Raw genomic sequence first — 19,111 nt, forward strand, 5'->3', positions numbered from 1 at the left:
AGTTGACCCCTGAGACTTGACTGAGACCTTCTGCCCCTGAGCTCTGCCATGGCTGGGCAGCATGGGACTCCTATAGCAGTCACGGGTGGCATTGCTTGAAGGGCAACGCCTGTTGAAGCAGGAAATTGATCCTAGTTTTTTTAAAAAAACAGAGGTGATGTAAGATGCCCTCTCTCCCAATTCTTACAGGTTTTCAAAATGTCTTTTATAATGCTTACATCAATGTCCACTTGCTATTCTCTCTCTCCCACAGAAAAAGAGGTGTTTGCAGTGGGGAGAAAATGCAATATGCTAATCATGCTGAGCTGTGACTCTCAATGCAATGCCATACCCGCTCCATCTCATCTCCAGCTCCCTGATATTTAGACTGGATTTACACTGTGATGTCTAATTCCCGATGTTCTATGTAACGTTGGCTCCTCCATATGCTGCCTCCCTCTCCATACATGCCCAGACCCATACTGTGCAGACCGAATGGGGCAGCAAGTTGTCTCTTGCTCTGTAAAGCATTATACTGGCAAAGGTAAAGGTACCCCTGCCCGTTCGGGCCAGTCTTACCAGACTCTAGGGTTGTGCGCTCATCTCACTCTAGAGGCCGGGAGCCAGCGCTGTCCGCAGACACTTCCGGGTCACATGGCCAGCGTGACGAAGCTGCATCTGGCGAGCCAGCGCAGCACACAGAACGCCGTTTACCTTCCCGCTGGAGCGGTACCTATTTATCTACTTGCACTTTGACGTGCTTTCGAACTGCTAGGTTGGCAGGCGCTGGGACTGAACGACGGGAGCGCACCCCGCCGCAGGGATTCGAACCACCGACCATGCGATCGGCAAGTCCTAGGTGCTGAGGTTTTACCCACAGCACCGCCCACGTCCCTATACTGGTAGCCCTGTATAAAATAGGGGAGGAGAACCTGGTCCTCTCCAAAAGTTGTAGGGCTTCAGGGATGATGGGAGATGTAGTCCAAGCACATCTAGGGAGGGCCACAGACTCCCCCCCCCCATCACTGATACAAAATAATTATTATATACCACTGGAAACCGGCTCTTTTTGCATTAAATATTCCTTGATGTATATCTGCTTCATCATACTCATTTCTTCATCTTTTAGATTTGACTCTTAAGCTATGGATCTTGCTATGAACTGGCTTTGAACAGAAGGGTGCTTCGCTAGTGGCAATTCAGGAAGCAAAATAAAAAGGTAAAGGGACCCCTGACTGTTAGGTCCAGTCGTGAATGACTCTGGGGTTGCAGTGCACATCTGCTCTCTATAGGCTGAGGGAGCCTACATTTGTCCACATACAGCTTCTGTATGTCCAAATCCAAATGTCGAGATTGCCCTGAATATCCTGGCTTCCCTCCCATCCCTCCATGGGCCCTATTAATCCTATTTTCAACTGCATATCGCTATTTCTCCAATTTGTTTAAATCTTTCTAAGTTATCCACACACACTGTTACATTACAAGTATCTTTAAAATCCTGCCAATGTTTTAACCTCCTTAAAATAGTCTTGTATATACATTATAAACTTTTCCCATTCTTTTTTTTAAAATCTTGTCTTCTTGATTCTTGAGCTTCTCAGTTAATTTTGCCAACTCTTTCCTTCTTAAGGCTGCAATCCTATGCATAAAAGGTAAAGGGACCCCTGACCATTAGGTCCAGTCGTGACCGACTCTGGGGTTGCAGTGCTCATCTCACTCTATTGGCCGAGGGAGCCGGCGTACAGCTTCTGGGTCATGTGGCCGCCATGACTAAGCCGCTTCTGGCGAACCAGAGCAGTGCACGTAAACGCCGTTTACCTTCCCGCTGGAGCGGTACCTATTTATCTACTTGCACTTTGACGTGCTTTCAAACTGCTAGGTTGGCAGGAGCAGGGACCGAGCAACGGGAGCTCACCCTGTCACGGGGATTCAAACCGCCAACCTTCTGATCGGCAGGCCCTAGGCTCTGTGGTTTAGACCACAGCGCCACCCTGAGAGGAAGCAAAATAGTCACACACAAAGCCCCCCCCCCAAAAAAAAAAACCCAACCCTTGTCTGAGAATGTGGCAGACTAGAGAAGTTGAAAAAAGGTTCAACCTTTAGTAAAAATCTATTTTATGTCATCTGTCATGCTTCAAAGGTATGCTGGCTATTCCTGTCTGCTGTTCTCAGCAGTCCTGGAAGATTCCTGCACTTAAAACCAATTCCTTTGTCAGAAATGGGTGGCTGTTGTTTGAAAGGCATGTTTTCTCCAGTTATGAAACACCCATAACATTCTAAGTACTTCTGATTTGCACTCAGAGAATCACTCAGTCCAGCAGAGCAAGCACTTTGGCTCCATCTCAAAGGTTCATGCAAGGAATTAGCAGCTACTCATCTCCCAAGTTGAACTTCAGAGGGAGAACTCTCTCCCTGTGTGATTATTAGCAGTGATGGGCCACATTCACCTAGAATCTTCAGGCAGGGGTTCAGCGAGAGCTGAAAGTTGCCCCCCTCTTTTTTTCAGAGCAGGTGCAATTATGTCATTGATGTGACAAGACACCTTTCAGATTTTATTACAATAGCTTCTCAGAGGAACTAGCAGGAGCTAGGTGGAGGAACTAGGTGGAGGAACTAGGAGGGACTAGGTGGAGGAACAAGGAAGGACTAGGATATTTCTTTCCTTTGGTGGGGTTCCTACTTCATGGCAGCGGTTTAAATGGTAACAATCGTTTGCGAGAATTGTCTGCATTTCTGATTCAAAGCTAAAGAGTGTGCTCCAGTTGACTGAAGATCTTTGGTTAAAACCTGGTGTGTTTTACACACTGAATCTACGCAGTCTGAAGTAAGCACCTACAATGGTTAGAATTGGTTGTAGGGTTGCTTTTTTATAAGAAAGATTCAGCATTTGCATGTTCCGACACAGAAACCTCCCCCCTAAATAAATTCACACTTGAGTCAAATTTTAGGTTTGGTTTGTGGCAGAATTTAGGCCACAGCTTTATTGATTACAGAAAGTGACTGGTTGCATAGGCTCTGGTGAGACTAGCTCTCTGCCATGCAGGTAGCGCTGACCCAGGGCACCAGCATAGGTCAGCCAAGGGTGAACACCTGGATAAGCGGAAAGCCGGAAACAGGCTATCTCCGCCACCGAAATGTTCCCCTGGACTCAGGCATGGGCACAACCCCCTCTCAGGGGTTGACCAAACCATCGAGTCCCTGGATTCCTTTAATGGAATACCCTTCACATAGGGATGGCGAGAATGTTCTCCCATCCTTATCACCTGAACCAGAGCTTATCTGCAAGCTTACAAGTTGTGATGATTTGCTACGTGGCAGGCGAAACCCAAATGGCAACAGCCATTCAACCAAGTGGGGAAAATTCTTGCCGTGTCCCTGTGCCAATGACAGACGACACACGACGGCATAGCAAGGTCAATAGCACAAAGCCCTAAAATTAGGGAGAGGTGGACGGGTGGTCCTATACACAAGCCAAAAGAGGAAGCTCTGGGTCACGTGCAAGGGCTTATGCCCCATTAGCCAGATTGCACCCAGTTACAAGGGACCTACCAATCGGGTGTTGTGGCTTACCAATTGAACCCACCCACAACACAGGTCTCACCACAATATATGCCCTCTTTAAGGGAGGACCCGATTTTCCAGCACTTCTTATACTCCTGTATTGCAGACCAACCTTGTTACCCCTGATATTACAAATGTGGGGTGGGGGGAAGCAGAAACTGGTGGAATCTCTAGGCCAGGCATGTCCAAAGTCTGTTCCGGGGGCCTAATCTGGCCCACCGGTTGGATTCATCCGGCGCCTGTGGCAGTTTATTTCCTGGGGTAAAATCCTAAAGAAACCTCAACAACTTCAACCCTAAAAAAAGGTCAACAACTTTGGTTAGCCCTTTGAAAGCTGAAATTCCACATGGTAACCAGCTCAGGGAAGCCATTCCTCTCTGTTTAAATAGGAAGGCCTTGGTTGACCCAAGACATTTTGCTACCTGAGAAAGAACAGTGGTATAGAAAGCTGTCCGTCTTCCCAGAGGGAATTGTAATCTGGGAGAGGAATAGGTGGTCTCCAAACAAACTAGGACTTTTTGGGGGACTCCATGCCTGTTAAGCTGGTTTAAGAGTGCTTTAAATGATGCTCTAGTTAAAATTCCTGCATCGCATGGGATTGGACTGGATGACCCGGCTCAGAGCCCCTTCCAACTCTACAAATCTGGTTCTATGGGTGCCTATAGATAACAGATGATTTTTTAAGAGTGCCTCAAATATGTGAGAAGATTTAACCCTTGTGGTTGAATGAACTTGTCTGACTATGATGCATTAGCAGCTATATGGAAAGGGATGTTGGAGGCAAAGCTGTGCTAGGATGAGAAACAGAATTTGTGCTGTCTCCACCTATTTCTTGGGCTGAGTTTCTACATTTACTATTCTTCTGACAGGCAGAAATTTAGCAGGTGGGGAGGATGTGAGCCATTGATATTAAATGTGCATTGCTAACTTAGAACGATAAATTTCACTGGGTCTACTCTGAGTATGATTAGCACTGGAAAGAACCCATTGGAATGCATTGCTTTGAAGTCATTTCATTCTGTATCAGGTAATTTTTAGCCACCCCAATTCCCCCCCCCTCCATGTCCCAAATTTCGCCTGACAAAAGGTGGCAACCCTGGCTGTATCTGATATTCTGCAACAAGTATCCTGAGTGAGTAAATGTTATTTTTGCCTTTTACAATGTAGTTTGTGATTGTTTTAAGGTGAAAATGCCAGGAGAATCCCATCTGCCTTAAAGCATCCTGGGTTACTTAAACTAAAAAGCTAAAGCTAGCCTACCTAAGCTTCCCTTTTAAACTGCAAAGGGATACACTCTGCTGAACTCACAAATGTAAGGAAGGAAAGACAATACAGTGGTGCCCCGCAAGACGAATGCCTCGCAAGACGGAAAACTCGCTAGACGAAAGAGTTTTCCGTTTTGGAGGTGCTTCGCAAAACGAATCTCCTATGGGCTTACTTCGCAAGACGACAATGTCTTGCGAGTTCCTGCTGGGTTTTTTTCCTCCCCCCCCCTTTTTCTAAGCCGCTAAGCCGCTTATCAGCTGATCCGATAAGCTGATAAGCCGCTAAAAGCCGCTAATAGCGCTAATCCTCTAATCCGTCAATGGGCTTGCTTCGCAAGACGAAAAAACCGCTAGACGAAGAGAATCACAGAACGGATTCTTTTTGTCTTGCGAGGCACCACTGTATCTAATAAATCTATCCTCTCCTAGCACCTATTATTATTATTTATTTAATTTCTATACTGCCCTATACCCGAAGGTCTCAGGGCGGTTCGAATAAAATATCAAGTACATAAAATATAAACAAAAACAACCCAATTAAAAAACCCCCAAAAGAGTCATTTTTAAAAGGGTATAGGGATGCAGATCAAGTCAGGCAAAGGCCTTATTAAAAAGGAACTATGGCCAAACTATCACAGGAAAGCCTTTTTTAATATACATTTGTTTTGTATTGGGGTGGCCTGTACTTCATCTAGTAGGCCATAGCAATATGTAGTAGTAATACTGGGCTCATGTGTTTTACCTGTAAATAAATGGACTAGAAAAGCAGGGATGTTTTAATGAAAATGTTCTGGGACGGGGCCTGGTATGGAAGCCCCTGTGTTCAAATGTTGCCACCGCCATTAGGTCACTAGATGATCTTAGTCAAGTTCCTTAGCCTCAGCCAGTCCCCGTCTGCAATACAGGGATACTATACAGGGTTACTGTAAGAATCACAACAAATTATAGCACACTTTAAACACTATATAAATGCTAGATATTATTAACCGTGTACTTTGTAGCAGGTTACACACTTTAATGAATTGGTCACCATGTGCAAAATCTGGAATTGATCTCTGCAAGACAAAGGCGTAGGGGTTTTACTGAAACTATTTCGATTGTTTTGGAAAGAGATGAGGGAATCAGCAGTGTTGTGCAGTAGGCACAGCTGTTCCTTGTGGTTGAGTCTTGTTTCGATAAACCCAAGAGGGTTACCATTTTTATGCCGCCTATCTGTGTCTCTACATTAATCAATCTGGCAAAACTTAACCACCTCATTAGAATTATTAATAGAGAAGAGAGCCATCAAGTTGCCGTCCAGTCAGCATTGAAAGTTTGGAAAGATGAGGCACTCTTTTGATGGAGCTGACTGCCATTAGGACTGGGTTTTCAATGACTCTGTATTCTTGGAACACACACAGGAAGAAAACAAAACTTCCTGACTCAGCATAGTTTTCACTCTTGAGTCACTGGCTCCCTACCAGCCGCCGCCACTACCCCTTCTGGTCACCATGGCAACAGAATAGGATTCTATGTGCAACCCTACATGAATTTCACAGCATTTTTGTAGACAGTCCTTTCGCATTCCTTCTGAAGGTTAAGAGGAAGTTAAATTTCCTGAGGTCAGTGACATGGGAAGCTGGTGTAACACTCACTGCCATTGGGGTTGACGATGGTTTTGCTGACAGCAAGGTTTTCTTGTTCTTGTGGAGAGACAGCTTTGTCTTGGTGTTCCACTGAAGGACGCCTTGGTGATCTCAACTGTCCATTGTTTTTCCTGGGCTCTCCTTTTCTCTTCCGCCTTGTTCCATTCCGTTTTCTTCTCTTTCGGTGACCCTGTTGCTTTCCTCCCTCCCTCTGCCTGATACACACATCCCTACGTTTTGGGGCTCTCAAGGTGATCTCCTGGGCTTCAGAAATTACCACTGCACCACTGCCTCCCAGGCTCTGGTATATTGCCACTTCTAAATTAATAAGCTCTAACCATACATACCTTTCCCAGTGGATATATTGGCCTGAACAGGCAAGAGAAGTGCCTAGAGAAATGCTGAACTGCAGAGAAAAGCAGGTCTGTTTTTTATTTATTTTTTTGCTATGCATATTGAATACCTCACTTGGAAATCAATTATTTCCATTTCTTTCCTTGCCTGAGTTCCACTCGTGCCTATTCCACTTTCTTGTTTGACTCGTAAAGATATTGCAGGAGGGTTGGGAGGGCCAGGATTTGTAATGGGAGAACAGGACTTTCCCCCTGTTCACCTACACTTTTCTGAAAATGCCCCCAACCTGATCATATTAACCCACTTTTCCTTCCAATAACTGGAAGGAAGCCAATTATTGGCAAACTGTTGTTGTTTAGTCATTTAGTCGTGTCTGACTCTTCGTGACTCCATGGACCAGAGCACGCCAGGCACTCCTGTCTTCCACTGCCTCCCGCAGTTTGGTCAAACTCATGCTGGTATCTTCAAGAACACTGTCCCACCATCTCGTCCTCTGTCGTCCCCTTCTCCTTGTGCCCTCCATCTTTCCCAAAATCAGCGTCTTTTCCAGGGAGTCTTCTCTTCTCATGAGGTGGCCAAAGTAGTGGAGCCTCAGCTTCAGGATCTGTCCTTCCAGTGAGCACTCATATTGGCAAACAGATTTAGCCATATGTGTGGCTCCAGTCAGGTTGCTTCAGCGACATGTATCTTCCTGCAGTGCATGTTTTTCGCCATGCGTGGCTGGGGCAGAGGTGGAGGGACATCAGCAAACATACATTGCTAGTTGTCACTCTATGGAACTTACTTTGGCATCCTACGGTCTTTGGAGATAATGGAGAAGTGAACCTTTGGAGGTGAAGTCAAACTGTGGGAAGGTTGCAGTGCGCTCCCAGCACTGGTTTTTGAAACTTCACTTCAAACTTCTTGTTAGCCACAATCCATACTGACCCTGTAGTTTCTTGACAAAAACATTGTTGGATGTGCTCTTCCCTTGAACCATTTTCGGTCCAACTAGAAAGCTGGATGCCGAGCCAGCGGTAATGCGAACATTTGAGACAGCCACCGTGCATGCGCAGATAAGTGTGCGTGTTCAGACGACAGCTTGAAATGCAGCAGGGGGGAGTGGCGGAGTGGCGGAGGAGCAGCGAGCATCGGCAGCCAGTGGTGATGTGGGCATGGGCAGCATGGCAGGGGTGCTTGTTCTGTCCCCCTCCTTCCTGGGTCAGCTGGCCAGAAACCCTCGCCAGCACTCAGGCTGTCCCTACAGAAGTTGGGGGGCTGCTCCCCCCTGGGGTCCTATGTCTCCACCGCAGGAGGGCCCTGCCTCCACTGGCTTGCCTGCCCATGGGCTGCTGCTGAGGTGCTCTGTTCTATGCAGGAGAAGGAGGGATGTGGAAGAGTGAGGAAGGGAGGGAGCTGGGAAGGCAGACAGGAGGGGGAGTGAGAGAAAATATTGAGGGTGATGTACCCCAGAAGAACATTATTGAGGAGGGACAATGGGACCAGTGTGCCCTAGAGTGGATTCCTATGCCAGGATAATACAATGTCCTCCTTCCTTCGCAGGATCATGGTTTGGGAAAGGCTCCGGCCAAGCAGCAGCCCAGCGGCGCCATGGGGAAACCCCAAATGTGCAGGTATGCTGGGACCTTCTGTGGCAGAGGAAGTGTTTCACGGTCACCTTGCCAGCTGGAGGAGGAAGGCCTGGTTTAGATATTCCTATAGTTTTACGGGGAGGGTTTCTCTGTGGTCCACCTGGGTAGGACAAGGGGTGCGATTCTCTCCCATGCCAATACCATATCCCAAGGCTGGTCCAGGGCAGTTTTAGGATGGCACGACTGGTGCGCTCACACTGGGCACTGCACTTAAGAGAGTGCCAAAACAATGCTGAAAAAGAAGAGGGAGGGATGCTAAATTGTAGGGTCATACAGGCAGGGTCATAGCTAGGCAGCTCACCCTGCCCCCAGCTGCAGGACACGCCCCCACACCTGGCACCCGAGCGGCTAGCTACGCCGCTGGTTTTAAGCTGCCAATGTGAACATGCCCCATGTTTCCTGCATTGCAAACTCATGACTGAAGCAAATGTCAGCATGCTTTAGATCTCGTCATACTATTATGAGCTTACTTTTGTGCCACCTATCATAGCTGCTGATTTCTTTTTCAAAGTCTAGCAAAGGCCACATTTTTCTGCTACATACAAATAGGTAGATGCTGGAAAAATGGTTTTCCTAGATGTTCTTCCTTCATCCCTGTTTATGTATGTGGCAGTGTTTGTGTCACTAATGTAGCATTCATCTATCTGTCAAGTGTGCACCGAATCCTATTCTTGCAGGTATCAGCTCCCTAATTTAATGGCATGAGATCATGGATTAATTTAGAGTACTTAGATCCAGTATTTCTTTGGTAAACTCAGGAGATAAAGATAGACTGAATGAAAAGTTAGTTGTGGAACATTCTGAGGTGAAAATCCAGCAGTTTACGTGGGAGAACCAATGGGAGTAGGCCCCACCTTGTGATATTTTTGAGGAGGAAATCTAGTAACATGTAGGAGCGGAGAATAAGGTCTCATCCACACTTGCCATTTGCCATGAGCTTTCTACAGGTCTGTGCATTCCCGGGCCATCACTTTTTCTTTCTGTTTTGCCCCCTTGCTTTGCCAGGAAAACCCAGAATTGGAACAAGAGTTTTCATGGGGAACGGGAAGGGGGCCACTTGGACACGGACCAGAAAAGCACAGAGGAAAACTAGTGTGGATGAGCCCTAAGAAACCTGAAGGGGTTTTGATGGTTTTGCTAATCTTGGTTTTAAATCTGGTGAAGGAGAAGTGAAATTCTGTGCTTTGATTTCACTCATTCTCATTAATCAGGTGGATTGGGCCCTAGGCAAATGTCCTCATTCCAGCACCCAGTGCTATGGACCTACATCCTTTGCTGCTTGGCCACATGAATCAGGGGAAGGAAAAGCTTTAGCAGTATCTTTCTGTGGCCATCTGAATGTGAAATGACTTTTCCTTACTGTAAGGAGTGGGGTTGGGGATGCTAACTTGATAAAGTAAATCGGTTATCCCCACACTTTATGCCTCTTTGTAGTAGACTTTAAGTACTGGAAAAGCCACATTTCAGTCAGCCAAGCATTACGCTAATTTTCCAGCATCTAATGGAGGTGCTCAATTAACCTCCCTAAGACAGTCTTTGCTTTTGCTGTCACACTGTAACTGAATGAGCCAACGTGCGCTTGAAAATGAACAATCCGTTTTCTTGTGAATCTGCCAGGTTTCGACATTTAATGCATCAGCTGCTCAACATCCCTTCCTCCCCGGTAAATGCACTTTCCACCAGTTCATCAATAAGTCTCTGGTTCATGGTACAAAATGACTGTGAAGTTCTTATTCTTCTGCTCAGTGACAAACTGTTGCCTAAGGAAGCCCTGCCAGAGAGCTGAAAATAATTTTTTCCTGAGTGATTGCACTCCTTCATCCTTAGCACTATAATAATGGAATATTACCAAGTTGCCTACATGCTTCTGTAATCACAGGTGTTTTGAAACCTGGAGCTCAGTGAAGTAACCATGATGTACTCGTTTGCTTATTGGTGTAGGAGTATTGTCATGACAGCAGACACGCCCTGGGAGACTGCTTCAAATGGCCGATTAAACCAGGTGGGGGTAGCCAATAGGTCTCAAACCCTCCATGAGTTGGGGACTTTCCCTGTATGCAGACACAGGCTCCAGCAGATTGAGCAGATGAGACCAATAGTGGGTCCAATGGTCGAGAAGGCAGTTTCTGCACATGCTGTAGAGCAGGCATGCCCAACAGGTAGATCGTGATCTACCGGTAGATCACTGGACGTCTGTGGTAGATCACTGGTAGATCATTGGCTCCCCCCAAAAAAGCTGAACAATTGTGGCTCCCCTAAAAAAAGCTCAACATTTTACCTCCTCCCTGAAAAAACTCAACAACTTTGATCTGAACCCCAAAAAAGGGGGTAGATCACTGCCAGTTTTTAACTCTGTGAGCAGATCGCAGTCTCTTGGGATTTGGCCACCCCTGCTGTACAACATGGGTAGGCAAACTAAGGCCTGGGGGCCGGATCTGGCCCAATCGCCTTCTAAATCGCTGCCTGCGGACGGTCCGGGAATCAGAGTGTTTTTACAAGAGTAGAATGTGTCCTTTTATTTAAAATGCATCTCTGGGTTATTTGTGGGGCATAGGAATTCGTTCATTCCCCCCCCCCCCCAAAAAAAATTGGCATCCACCTTTCTCAAAAGACAATGGAAAAGTATGCCTTTGAGGCTGACGTCAAAGCGTTTGAGAGTCACAGCGCCTGCTGTGGCTGTAGAGACTGATACAGGAGAGACATGTTTTGTTGCAGCTGGGGCAGAGGAGGGTGTCTGGCTGTGCTGCTGCAGAAGCAACCAGGGTGTTTCTTCTCTCTGCCCTCCTCCCAGCTGTTATTTCTCCTTTGGTCACTGGCTGTGGATGCTCAGCCTATCTGTTGCCAGGCACTGCAGTTGTCTGCAAGGGATTCACACATGATAGAGCTGATGTTCCCAGTCGTCATGTCATGTTTGCAGACATCTTTGTAACTCGGACTTACAAAGTGCCTGAAGCCAGCTTCCCTTGGCGATCCTGCCACCTTTCATTCTGTATACATGACCAAGCCATGTTCCTTAAAAGCTTTAGAATGGAAGGTTGTTTTAAAAAAATAAAAAAGAGCCAAAAAGCCATTTTTTGCTTATTTTTTTTAATCTCTTGCAAATCAAAGTTCCTTAAGAGCAAAGAATTTCAAAAGTGGGAGCAATAGATAGAAGTCAGGATGGCTGCACAAGGACATGCACAGGAAATAGGGGGGACAAATGTCTAAGGGTGAAGATGGGTTTACAAGAGCTGTTAAAATTACAAAAAGGGTGGGGGTGTTTTTTAGGGTGGAGGAAAAAGGAAATATTAGGTCTGCTGTGTGAGAAGATAGAGAAGTCTTAGTGGGTGACAGAAAAATACTGTGCCTCAGGCTTCTCCCACAAGGGAAATTATCCTCAAAGTGACAAAATAGCCTAAAGGATAAAGAGAGGAAGTCACAGCTCCAGGATAGGCGAAGAGGTTCATCTCCTATCACCTCCTCAGGTGATAGTCTTGGCCTACAACCACTATTTTAGCAATGCCTGCCTCAGTTACTTTCGAATCTCTGGCAGCTGGTTGAGAGGGTTGTGGCTCAGACCTTGGGATGGAAGAGGAATCGGGTTTAAAACAGATTTAAATACAGAATATGGTGGCTCCAATATGATCAAGCTTTGCCCACATCATATCACTCTTTGCACCGAGTGCACTTTCATCTGAGCCACTTGTGTGTTGTTGCACATTGTTGTTGTTTTGAAAGCCACACCAATTATACACAAAATTATGCACACACACACCCCAAATCATATGCATGTGTAATACATCTGTGTCAAACCCGGTGCTGTGCTATGTTTCTGCAGCATAATTTAGTTAACATGGTAGTATTTTTATACAGTTATATGCACTGTTGTTGTATGTATCTGTTTAGGGAACATGGAGTAAATAACATGTACATAATATGTCTGTGATAATGCATATAATATGTAGGAATTGCCTGTATTTTTAGCAGAGCTGGTGGGAGGAAATAACTTTTGTGGAGATCAAGAAGCAAGACGGGAATTAGGAATACCGTATTTTTCACTCTGTAAGACGCACTTTTCCCCTCCTCAAAAGTAAGGTGAAATGTATGTGCGTCTTATGGAGCGAGTGCAGGCTGCGCAGCTTTCGCTGAAGCCAGGAAAGCAAGGGGATTGATCCCTCATGCTCTCCTGGCTTCAGGGATAGTCACCCGAAGCCTCCTGAGCACAGCGAGCCCCTTCCATTTCTCCTCCTGCTTTGCTGGAGAGGCGCTGCGTAGAGAGGGAGAGAATTGTTTCTTGTTCTCCTCTAAAACTGGGTGCGTCTTATGGTCGGGTGCGTCTTATGGAGCGAAAAATACGGTAGTTTGTGAGGATTAGTTGGGTGGTGAGATTCTCAGAAGAGTCCATCCCTACTTGAGATTCTTAATCTGGGGGTTATGGGTTCAAGCCCCACCTTGGGCAAAAGATCCCTGCATTGCAGGGGCTGGACTAGATGACCCTTGTGGCCCCTTCCAGCTCTACAACTCTGTGATTCTACCAGGGTCACTCTTTTGTGCCTTCCAGATATATCAGATTGCTGCCAAAGCACAAAGAACAGTATGTTGTTGATTTTCTGCACTCCAGCCTCTCCGGTTTTGATTAACATGAGTGTTGCTATTTTTTCACTTTATGGATTTAACCTAATGACACACCGTTATTGACCAAAAATTGTTGTTGTTTCTAGCTGCTGAATTTTTGGGAGGTCAGGATAATAATTATTTTAATAATATGATTTTTGCTCCTTCAGCAGCAGCAGTATTTATGAAACCATATTTCTTGTTGCTGCAGTGATTTCCTTACAGCTCATCTCCTTTTTGCTCTCCTAAGCATATTTAAGTTGAAGGTGAATAGATTATTCCTTTGTCAAAACGGATCATTCTTTTTCAGTTGTCTTACGCTGCACATTGCTACAAAACGGGAAGAAAAGTTCTTCCAGCACAGGTGACAGGTAGAAATCGGCTATAGGCAGTGGTTTGTGGTTGAAGTCAATCATAGGTGGGATTCTTGCATTAGAGATGCCAAGGCTCTTAGAAGAGGTATAATTCAACGGTTGACTTTTCCACTGTAAACAGTCTTATATTATAGCTCCGTGGGAGAGCATATGCTTTGTATATTTGAGCATGCAAAATAAAAGAACATGAAGGCAATGAAGAATGAAGGCAATTTTAGAAAGTCAAAACACACGTTGCTACCATTATTTTAAGTGTATGAGATTACTTTAAGGCAGGCATACAAATTCAGCTCAAAGGCTCAACAGAATAAAAATGTGCTGTGTGTAATGGGGGTTGCCTGGCACTCACGGGTACCATTGGTGCTAATGGCCAGGGGCCCTAATGTCTGAGCTTTCATTTGCATGTTCAGACCCAGAAACCTCCCCCCTAAATAAATTCACACTTGACTCAAAATGTTGGTTTTGGTTTTTGGCGGAATTTAGGCCACAACTTTATTGATTACAGAAAGTGACTAGTTGCATAGGCTCTGGTGAGACTAGCTCTCTGCCATCCAGGTAGCGCTGACCCAGGGTTCCAGCATAGGTCAGCCAAGGGTGAACACCTGGATAAGCGGAAAGCCGGGAACGGGCTAACTCCACCACCCAAATGTCCCCCTGGACTCAGGCATGGGCACAACCCCCTCTCAGGGGTTGACCAAACCATTGAGTCCCTGGATTCCTTTAATGGAGTACCCTTCACATAGGGATGGCAAGAATGTTCTCCCATCCCTATCACCTGAACCAGAGCCTATCCACAACCTCACAAGTTGTGACGATTTGCTACACGGCAGGCAAAGCCCAAATGGCACCAGCCAATCAGCCAAGTGGGGAGAATTCCTGCCGTGCCCCTGTCCCAACGATAGACGACACACAATGGCATAGCAAGGTCAAGCGCAAAGCCCTAAAAGTAGGGAGAGGTGGGCGGGTGTTCCGAATGCATGAGCCGAAAGAGGAAGCTCTGGGTCACGTCCATGGGCATAAATAGGTCCCTCAAACTGTTTAGACTGCGTCCTATTGGCCAGATTGCACCCAGCTTCGAGGGACCTACCAATTGGGTGTTGAGGCTGACCAATTGAACCCACCCACAACACAGGGTGTCTGTTGTCCAGGTCTCACTGCAATACGTGCCCTCTTTAAGGGAGGACCCGATTTTTTAAAAAAGCTCCCCCTCTCCTCTTTCTCCCTCCTAGAAATAAGGCCCTGGAGCAAAAATGTGCAAGTACTCTTCTAACAGTTATGCTGGTGTGGCTTCTTGGAGGAAGCTTGCCTTTGAAGCTTGTCTCAGAGGCAGCTTGGTTGTAGAGCCTGGCTTCTTAGAGAAATTTGTGGCATTGGAGCTCAAAAGGCAGAGAGAGGACAGTTTGGTTATTGTCCTTGTGAAGCCCAAAGATGTCCTAGAACAGCCCAAGTTTCTCCTGGTTCATGTTGGGAAACTAGCAGAAGTGGCAGTATTAACCGGCAGGGTCGGTCTCTACCCTCTTTATTCAACATCCTGTTATGACCCAGGAGGTTGATGCTCAGGGTTTGGATTATTGATCTTCCCTCTTGCCTGCCCTTGCCCCTTTGGTTAGACCCAACAATAGGAATTCCTGGGGTCCTGAGGAGCTGCTATTTCCCCCCTCCCCTTTCGTGAATTTTCCTGCCTGTCTTATTTTATAGTTAAGTTTGTCCTTCCTTCCCCCCTAGCAACCAGGATGCGTCTTTCATGGGGTGATTCATCTGACATTGGGCAGTCCCTAAAAGTTACTGTACTTTTCCTGTAAGATGAGGTTTTTTTCCTGTTAAAATAATGTAAAAAAAATGGGGTCGTCTTATACATGGGTAGTTCAGAGCATGGACAGGTGATTGGTTGCTGCCGCGAGTAGGAGATTGTCAGTGGCGATTGTTTGGGTGACTGGTGGCTGTGGCAAGGGCTGCTGTCGATTGGCTATTGTTACGGCAATTGGGCGGGCGATTGGCGGCTGCTGGCAGTGAGCAGGCAGAATGTTGGCTTCTGTGATGTGTGTTATTGGCAGCTTTGGGGGCAGGCGGGTGGGTGATTCCCCCCCCCCCTTCTGGGTCATGTGGCCAGCGAACCAGAGCAGCGCACGAAAGCGTCAGGGGAGAGGCCCCCTCAAATATTATTATGGGGGTGGGGGGGCTGAAGGGACCTCAGTCCCTAGGTGTTGGCTGCTATGATGGGTGTCAAAAACAATGCCCCTCCCACAAAAAGCAAATGTGAAAACTTTGCAAAGAGGTTTAGGCAGGTCTCCTCCTGATCAAGCACTCAGTTAAGCATTTACTGTACAATTAACTTTCGGTACAATGGTATACAGTGGTGCCTCGCAAGACGAAATTAATTCGTTCCGCGAGTTTTTTCGTCTAGCGAATTTTTTGTCTTGCGAAGCACGAAATCCCATAGGAATGCATTGAAATTCAATTAATGCGTTCCTATGGTCAAAAAAAGTCTAAACAAAGCCAAATTTGGTACAAGAAGAGTTTATTAAGTGCTCTTTAAAGTCACTCATACTGTAAAGAGCATTTCAAAAATTGAAGGAACAATAAATTAAGTTTCTAAACATGACAGAAAAACATTTAAAAATCAACAAAGTGTACAGTACATTTTCTAAGACTCTGGGGGACAACTCGAAGAAGGTTCCTCTTCCACTCTTTGCTTCTTGCTGAAGAACCCCCTCCTCAACTGTTCCCCCCAGCCACCCACCACACAGAAATTCAAATCCATATTTTTTTTTAAAAAAAGCAGAGTGGCCCAATGGTCACAGAAAATCATAAAAATGCAGGAAAAAAACACACAAGCTTCCAGATTCTTGCAAACCCCTCCTCAACTGTTCCCCCAGCCACCCACCACACAGAAATTCAAATCCAGATTTTTTTTAAAAAAACCAGCAGAGTGGCCCAATGGTCACAGAAAATCATAAAAATGCAGAAAAGAAACACACAAGCTTCCAGATTCTTGCAAACCCCTCCCCAACACCAAGTCCTTGAATTCCAAACACCCCAACCCAAAATCCAAAACCCCCCCAAAAAAGTTTTAAAAGTTTAAAAGAAGTTTTGGAAAAGCTTCAAAAATCACCAAAGTCTTCAAAAACCTCAAAAAAGGCTACCACACCGCGTTCTATGAGTTGCTCCTCGAAGTCAAGTATTAACGGTGTTAAGAAAAAGGAAACAAACTTGCAAGATGTTTTCGTTTTTTGTCTTGCGAAGCAAGCCCATAGGGAAATTCGTCTTGCGAAGCAACTAAAAAACGGAAAACTCTTTCGTCTAGCGAGTTTTTCATTTTGCGAGGCATTCATCTTGCGGGGCACCACTGTACATTTCTACTTAGGAGTAAGTCTCTTTGTGTTTAATAGGGCAGCCTAGGCTTTGGTTTAGGGTTGGCGTTTCAGGGAAATGGGGATCTTGCGCCTTTAACAGCTGTACGGCATGCAGAAACTCAACAGTTTGTCTTTTCTAGAACGAAAAAGCAGTTATGGGGAAACCTCCACCATGACGGCATGATTTTATGTTGTGCCACACCCCCATGGCAGCCATTTTGTGACTTGAACCCAGAATATCTCTCCTGTTGGTTGTTGCTCTTTCTGACTAGCTGTTGATTTGGTTTAATTTTATGTTCTAGCAATGCATTTGCAATTACATGGCTTACTTGCAGTAGGAACGTAGGAAGCTAACTTGTACTGAGTCAGACCATTGGTCCATCCATTGTCCTCATGGACGGGTGTTGGCTTTCCAGGGTTTGAGGCAAGGGACAGTCCCATCCCGACCAAGAGATGGCAAGGAACGGACCAGGCATGCTTGACCACAGAGCTGTTGCACTGCATGTAACTCAGCCTGGAACTCCCTGGTGAAGGGCAGGCTATAAATGTCTATTAATCAGATAAGAAGTGAGCTCCAGCCTTCTTCATTTGCTCTACTGTATGTTAACCTTTTAGGAGTACCGTATTTTTCGTCCCATAGGACGCTCCGCCCCATAGGACGCACCTAGTTTTGGGGGGGGGAAATAAAGGGGGGGAAATTCCTTTATTTCCCCCCCAAAAAACCAGGTCGGGGAAACCGAACCAGGTCGAGGAACAGCAGGATGGCGGCGTTGCGCCTCCCTGCTGTCCCCCGAGCTTGTGGGGCTGGCCGATGTCTGCCCAGCGCGCAGGGCGCTCTGCTTCAGCATGCCCTGCCCGCCGGGCGGCAGGCTGCTATCCGCAGCGTGGGGAGCCCTGCGGGGAACTCCTGCACGGCTCCCCACGCTGCGGATGTCTGCCTGGTGCGAGGGGCGCTCTGCTTCAGGGCGCCCCGCCCGCTGGGCGGCAGGCTGTTATCCGCAGCCTAAACATCCCTGCGGGACCTCCCACAGGGCTGCCTAGGCTGTGGATGTCTTCCTGAAGCCTGGAGAGTGAGAGGGGTCGGTGCGCACCGACCCCTCTCGCTCTCCAAGCTTCAGCCAAAGCCTGCATTCGCCCCATAAGACGCACCCAGATTTCCTCTTCATTTTTGGAGGCGAAAAAGTGTGTCCTATAGGGCGAAAAATACGGTATTTATGAATGATTCTGACTCAGAATCTACTCCAGTTCTCTTGCAGGTCTGTACTGGTAATATTTAGTCTATGATGAATGAGGAGGAAGGAATGGCTAGGGTGAAGATACTAATATACTCTTTTCAGATACTTCAAGTACTGTATAGTACTCTACAACATATTGGCCTTACATGTCTTTTCCAGTTACTCATAAGCTCAGGTTGAGCCACCAGCAGATCCTTTGGGATCTGATATTTTTCTCTCCGGTTTAATTTCATTTGGCAAAGCTGGGGGATTGCAGCACTTCACAGATTACACTTGCTCCCAGCAGGAAGTAGAGATTTATTGCTGCCTAACTGTTGCCCAAGAAGAGAATGGCTGGGGTTTGCCATGCTGAAGAGGTTCGTAAAATGTGGTTCATTAAGTATTTGGCAGCCTTGACATGATGGATGTCTCACTTCCATGGCAAAACTATAATGAGCAGAAACAACAAAAAATGCAAGAGCATAAATCACTCCAAGTTGGTGGCCGCCAGAATTGCTGTAATACATGTATCCGCTGAAAAAATAGTAACAATGGGAATCTGATATCAAATATTTTATTAAAATACAACAGGACCAGTCTGAAATAACTGGCCAATATTTAAGTATTAAGGGACTATTTGGAAATAGTCATAGAATTGTAAAGTTAGAAGGAACTAGAGGGTCAACTAGTTCATAATTTGCTGAGATCTTGTTGTGCTTGCCTGTCTTCTTCCTCTGTGTATGGGTTGGCCAAGGTAGGGCCAAAAAAGTTAGTCACCCCCCCAATGTAAACACTTAATATGATAAAAGTGTGTAGAGATGTCACCATGCGTTCGCCACACAGTATTTCCCCCCCTTATTACATTCCAGTGTATGTGCTTGCTTGCTTGATATTATTTATTTGCCACTTTTCGGGAGTGAGTGGTGCCCAAAGCAGCCTACAGAAAATATTCCGTTATTATCAAAATAGAAAGCATTCGGTTTCACACCCTACGCACTTCTCCCTGAAATGACCCATCTAGTCTCCACTCCAGTTAAAATGAAACTAAATACTAAACACCTCTTGCATCAACCCCTTGGTTCCATTTCTATAACTTATGTCATTGTACTGAAATAAGCAAAGATCACCAGTGTTGAAGCAATGATTCTTCAACATCAACTTC

At 46.1% G+C, this 19,111-nt stretch overlaps 1 long non-coding RNA gene across 4 annotated transcripts in view; it reads left to right on the top strand.

Annotated features, from left to right (window-relative positions):
* Positions 1 to 19,111, top strand: part of LOC310692412 — a 39,643-nt gene that overhangs the window by 4,483 nt on the left and 16,049 nt on the right. The window contains exons 3-5 of one of the 4 annotated variants that reach the window (XR_014518776.1): positions 1,109 to 1,198; positions 8,327 to 8,397; positions 10,033 to 10,990. This is a non-coding gene — a long non-coding RNA (uncharacterized lncRNA). Of the gene's footprint in view, positions 1 to 1,108; positions 1,199 to 4,627; positions 4,673 to 8,326; positions 8,398 to 10,032; positions 10,991 to 19,111 lie in introns of those variants that run through there. The other 3 variants (XR_014518777.1, XR_014518775.1, XR_014518778.1) reach the window with 3 other exon arrangements.

Source organism: Podarcis liolepis, assembly GCF_965112155.1.
Source record: "Podarcis liolepis genome assembly, chromosome: 13".
In the NCBI taxonomy this organism is placed as follows: Eukaryota; Metazoa; Chordata; class Lepidosauria; order Squamata; family Lacertidae; genus Podarcis; species Podarcis liolepis.